Consider the following 6000-nt stretch of genomic DNA (forward strand, 5'->3'; position numbering starts at 1 on the left):
AGGTCAGGCAGCTGTTATCAGGCAACTGAATCATCCTACAACAACCAGAGAGCAGTGCTGAACTACTATCTACCTCTTTGGTGACCCTCGGACTATCCTTGTTCGGACTTTGTTGGCTTTACCTTTTACTAAACGTTATTCACATGTATCTATACACTAAATGGATTGATTGTAATCATGTATTGTCTTTCTGCAGACTGGTTAGCACGCAACAAAAGCTTTTCACTGTAATCTCGGTACACGTGACAATAAAGTAAACTAAACTGAACTATATCTGGAAGAAACAGACGGGTGCCATTTTGGGTCATGATTCTTCTTCAGACTGTACCTACAATTACTCCAAATAAATAATTTTCTTGGCTTTAGTGGTTTTCTTGGCTTTTCTTGGCACAGAGTGGTGAGTCTATGGAATTCTCTGCCACAGAAGGTAGTTGAGGCCAGTTCATTGGCTATATTTAAGAGGGAGTTAGATGTGGCCCTTGTGACTAAAGGGATCAGGGGGTATGGAGAGAAGGCAGGTACAGGTTACAGAGCTGGATGATCAGCCATGATCATATTGAATGGCGGTGCAGGCTCGAAGGGCCGAATGGCCTACTCCTGCACCTATTTTCTATGTTTCTATGTTTATCTGGTCACTAAGGTCATGGCAGCAGTTCCTCTTGATTAGTATTTCTCTGGAAATGAGAAAGAATGTGTCACGGAGAAGTTAGGCAAACATTTTTGCCATTGTGGAGAAAACAATCAGATGGATCCCCTTCTTCTTGGTACTAACTTTTCAAAGCGTTCTTGTGAACAGCAGAAATGTTATCCTGGTTCTTAATGTTGATTTACGAAGCTGTGCATCTTCTGAAGAAAGTGTCTCCTCAGGTTGGAACTGGGAAACACTCTCATCAATATTATGATAAAGCTCGCCAAGACAGCTTGTGGCACGAACATTTTGTGGCACTAATTGTTAGCGTGCTTCTCTGTTCAGGAGCATTTGGAACTGTTCCTTTCAACAGCCTTTGGGCTTTTTGCCATTGAAGAAGGTGACATCCTTCCAGCATCACAAGATAGTTTGAGCTGATGAACTTGAGCTGTAAACAGCGTTTGTAACACTAAAGAGGCACGTATCTGTTTTCAAACCATTTACTCAATCTACTCATTCTTTATTTCACAGATCTTCATTCGTACATGTTTTGACTTGGTGGTTTAGGTGCATTAATAAAGAATAGTAACGTTATTTTGCTGGTCTGTTGAATAGTTTTAGAGATACAGTATTGAAACAGGCCCTTCAGCCCACCGAGTCCACACTGATCATAGAAACATAGAAAATAGGTGCAGAAGGAGGCCATTCGGCCCTTCGAGCCAGCACCGCCATTCAATGTGATCATGGCTAATCGTCCACAATCAATAGCCCATGCCTGCCTTCTCCCCATATCCCTTGATTCCACTAGCCCCTAGAGCTCTATCTAACTCTCTCTTAAATTCATCCAGTGATTTGTTTTCCACTGTCCTCTGTGGCAGAGGATTCCACAAATTCACAACTTACTGGGTGAAAAGGTTCCTTTTCACCTCAGTTTTAAATGGCCTCCCCTTTATTCTAAGACTGTGGCCCCTGGTTCTGGACTCCGCCAACAATCACCCTTCACACAAGTTCTGTTATTCCACTTTATCATCTTACACTCTAGGGGCAATTTACAGAGGCTAATTAATCTACAATCCTGCGAGTCTTTGGGATGTGTGGAAGAACTCTGGAGAAACCCACTTGGTCACAGGAAGAATATAAAAGCAGGGATGTAATGTTGAGGCTTTAAAAGGCACAGGTCAGACCACATTTGGAGTATTGTGAGCAGTTTTAACCTCCATATCTAAGGAGGGATGTGCTAGCATTGGAGAGGGTCTAGAGGAGGTTTACGAGAATGATCCTGGGAATGATTGGGTTAACATATGATGTGTGTTTAATGGCTCTGGGCCTGTACGTCCTGGTGTTTAGTAGGATGAATGGGGACCTCATTGCAACTTACCAAATAGTGAAAGGCCTGGATAGAGTGGATATGGAGAGGATGTTTTCCTAGTGGGAAAGTCTAGGACCAGAGGGCACAGCCTCAGAATAAAAGGACATACCTTCAGGAGATGAGGAGGAATTATTTTTGCGGAGAATGGTGAATTTGTAGAATTGATTGCCACAGATGGCTGTGGGTGTCAAGTATTGGGTATTTTTAAAGTGGAAATTGACAGATTGTTAATGATATGGGAGAAGACGGGAGAATTCTCCCGTCTTCTCCCATATCATTAACAATCTGTCAATTTCCACTTTAAAAATACCCAATACGTGACACCCACAGCCGTACTTGACAATACTTGATACCACTGGGATAGATAGAATCAGCAATGATTGAATGGCAAAGTAGACTCGATGGGCCGAATGGCCTAATTCTCCTCCTATGACTTGTGAACATACAAACTGCTCACCACAGCACCTAAGGTCACGATTGAACCTTTACTACATTGCTTGTAAATCTCTTCATCGACTGACATTTTTGTTAACCCTGGGCTGATAGAGTAGGTGATGAAACGCAATGATTCAGTACCTGCCTTGTGGATTGCTGGATTCAGATCCTTCCACTTGGAGACTTTGTTATCAATGGGTCAGTGGTTCTTTATTGTCACGTATGCCCTGCACAGTGAAATCCTTTTTGCACAGTTCACACGTGCACGAGTCGCCATATTTTTGCGCCATTTACAAAAGTCCAAAGTTTGGTCCATGCGCTCGATGTACTGGAGCGTTCCCGATCCACGTAAGCCCAAAGCCGCTGCAGGGCCTCCTCCGTCACCCTTGACCGGCTCAGCCCGTGACCGACGTCCTCTCCTCGTCTGACCACCAGGTTGTTGGCACTGTACGGCAGCAACTGTGCCACTGTGTAATGTTAACATTATAATTCACACAGTATTACATTAACTTTATATGGGTACCAGCCAACTAAATCCCAGTCTGCAGCTTGGCAAACTGCCAGCTAAAGGTAAAATTGCATGGTTGGTATACTGGTGCAATGGAATGTTCAATATGGAGCTGGAGATAATTTATTGGACAGAGCACACTGGTTGTTTGAAAGAAAAATACAATCTTACCTCTTTTTTGTGCACAGTCATTTTATATTTTCAAGAAAGCAGAGACCAAATGGTTAGACTCTGTGTGCAGTTTGTGCCGTGTTCTGACAGGAGGCCACAGCACTGGAGTGTATGTTCAGTTGCGTTTGCCACAGGTCAGTCCGACAAGAGCACGGTGGCACACCTGTAGAGTTGCTATGAGTTTTCTCCGGATACTCTGGTTTTCTTCCATATTCCAAAGACGTTCAGGTTAATTGGCTTCATGTACCTTGTGTTTTATGACTGTTGGCAGACCAATTTCCCTCCTGAGATAAATGAAGTTCTATCATATTGTAAAATTGGAAATTGTCCATGGTTTCTAGGATAATGTTAGTATCATGGTGCATGGTCAGCGTGGACTTGGTGGGCTAAAGTGCTTGCTCCATGCTGTATTTCTAAAATCTAACCCAGAAGTGTGTGCTATCAATTTCTAAGTACTCAAACTATTATTTCTTCTGTAGCCTTCCACATTTATTCCTCCTGGGCTCGGTTGGTAGACTGCATGCATTGAGGTTTCATTACCATTCCCAACTTGCTGAAGTCTGCTACACTCCAGATTAATTTGTTTAGTTTAGTATAGAAATACAGTGTGGAAACAGGCCCTTCGGCCCACCGAGTCCATGCCGACCAGTGATCACCCGTACGCTACTTCTATCCTACACAGTAGGGGTAATTTACAGAAGCCAATTAACCTACAAACCTGTACATCTTTGGAAGGTAGAAGAAACTGAAGCACTCAGAGAAAACTCATCTGGTCACAGGGAGAATGTACAAACACCAGGCAGACAGCAACCATAGTCAGGATCAAACCCAGGTATCTGGCACTGTAAGGCAGCAATTCTACCATTGCACCATTATGCCATCCTTAGTTAGAGTGCTGAGTTAGATCCCATCGATGTGACGTATGGAATCATATGGCACAAAGATAGACCCTTTGCCCCACCACACCCATGCCACACTAACACATTGGGTCCATAACCTATGTTGTTGGCATATTGGGAGTAACATATCTTGCTCTCTCATGAGAACAGCAAGAAGCATCCCTGTCCCATCAATCATTGACTGGAATGGTGGAAAACATCCAGCAGGGCAACTGTACGGAGTTTGTACGCTGTATAGAGTTTTTATGTTCTCCCCGTGACCTGCGTGGTTTTCTCTAGGTTTCCTCCCACACTGCAAAGACATGCAGGTTTGTAGGTTAATTGGCTTTGGTAAATTTGTAAATTGTCCCTAGTGTGTAGGATAGTGTTAGTGTGTGGGGCAGGTTTGTAGGTTAATTGACTTCTGTAAATTTTGTAAGTTGTCCCTTGTGTGTAGGGTAATGTTAGTGTGCAGCGAATGTTGGTTGGCGCGACCTTGGTGGATCGAAGGGCCTGTTTCAGAGCTGTATCTCTAAACTAAAGTAAAAGAAGTCAGGCCTGCCCCTGCAGCTGTTGGGATATTATCATCTGCCACCAGACCCTTTGTGACCCGAGCTCCTCAATGTTTCTGGGAACCTTCTCTGCAAGATCTGAGCCTTCGGCTGCCGACCGCCAGCCATTTTGTAGAACTTTGCTCTTGTAATTATGGCGGAATATGAGAAAATAAACTTAAAAATCCATTATGGGCTAAACTCTGAGTGATTATTTCTTTTGGCATTTGTGAACACGATTAAAGTTCAAACTCCTTGTTTTATGAGCTTGTCTGCCAAGTCTTTCTGTGCAAGTGTAGACTTGGCAAAGCCAGGTGACATGCAAATGAATGATGGTTTAATGGATGAAAATATGTATATCGGGGGGAAGAAAGGCTGGTTTTACTAATCTAGGTGGGAAATGGATGTTGTAATGGTGATCGGAGTGTTTGAGGGGAAAAGATTTCAATGAGATGTTGGCACAGGGCTCTGGCTGTAGGCTGCCTTTGGAGAAATGCCACCATGTTGTTCATCAACCTCATGTGGTTGACGGGCTTCTTCATCTGCCAGCAGTAGCTCTGTTTCCTGTAAGGAAAAGTCATGCAGAAGGCAATAAACTGCTTAACACTCTCTCTGTAAACCCTTGGGACACAAAATGATTATTTAATCCCCCAATGGACTGCATTAGTCGAGCCCTGATATGTATCTGATCTCTGCAGGCTAAACTTATGATTTAGTGTTGTGATCAGTCAAGTCTAAAGGGAATCCCTTGACCCTGGCCAAGTTGCCTGAAACATGCCTTACCTTTTCAAATTGAGGGCTATTCATGGACAAACTACAAGTCGAAAGCATTATGAGAGATAAACAGGCACAAAATGTTGCGAGTGACCGAGCACGGCACGGTGGCGCAGCGGTAGAGTTGCTACCTTATAACGCCAGACACCTAGTTTTGATCCTTACTAGGGGTGCTGTCTGTATAGGGTTTGTACGTTCTCCCTGTGACTGCATGGGTTTCCTCTGGGTGCTCGGGTTTCCACCCACCTGCCAGAGATATACAGGTTTGTAGGTTAACTGGCTAGGTAAAGTTGTAAATTGTCCCGAGCGTGTGGGAATGTGTGTGGGAATGTGAGAATTAATGTGAGTGAATGGGGTGATCGCTGGTCGGTGTGGAATCGGTGGGCCAAAGGGCCTGGTTTTGCGCTCTATCTCTAAAGTCTAAGGACAATGGACCAGTTAATCGTGAAATCGGGTGGAAAGAAGTAATCACAGTGGGAGGAAGCTTGTGCAGAATGTAAATGCTGGCATCGACTGGTGGATGTGAACGAGCGTTTGCTATGATGCAGTTTATGTGTAATTTTATAAACTGATGAGGCATGTCAAACCACACCTTTTGCAGTCAGAAGTGATTTGTATTCTCTACATGCATCTCGAGCTCCAGTCCACAATGGCGAGAAATTTGGGGCTATGCTCAACCTTAAAAG

Source organism: Rhinoraja longicauda, chromosome 1, assembly GCF_053455715.1.
Source record: "Rhinoraja longicauda isolate Sanriku21f chromosome 1, sRhiLon1.1, whole genome shotgun sequence".
NCBI classification, from domain to species: Eukaryota; Metazoa; Chordata; class Chondrichthyes; order Rajiformes; family Arhynchobatidae; genus Rhinoraja; species Rhinoraja longicauda.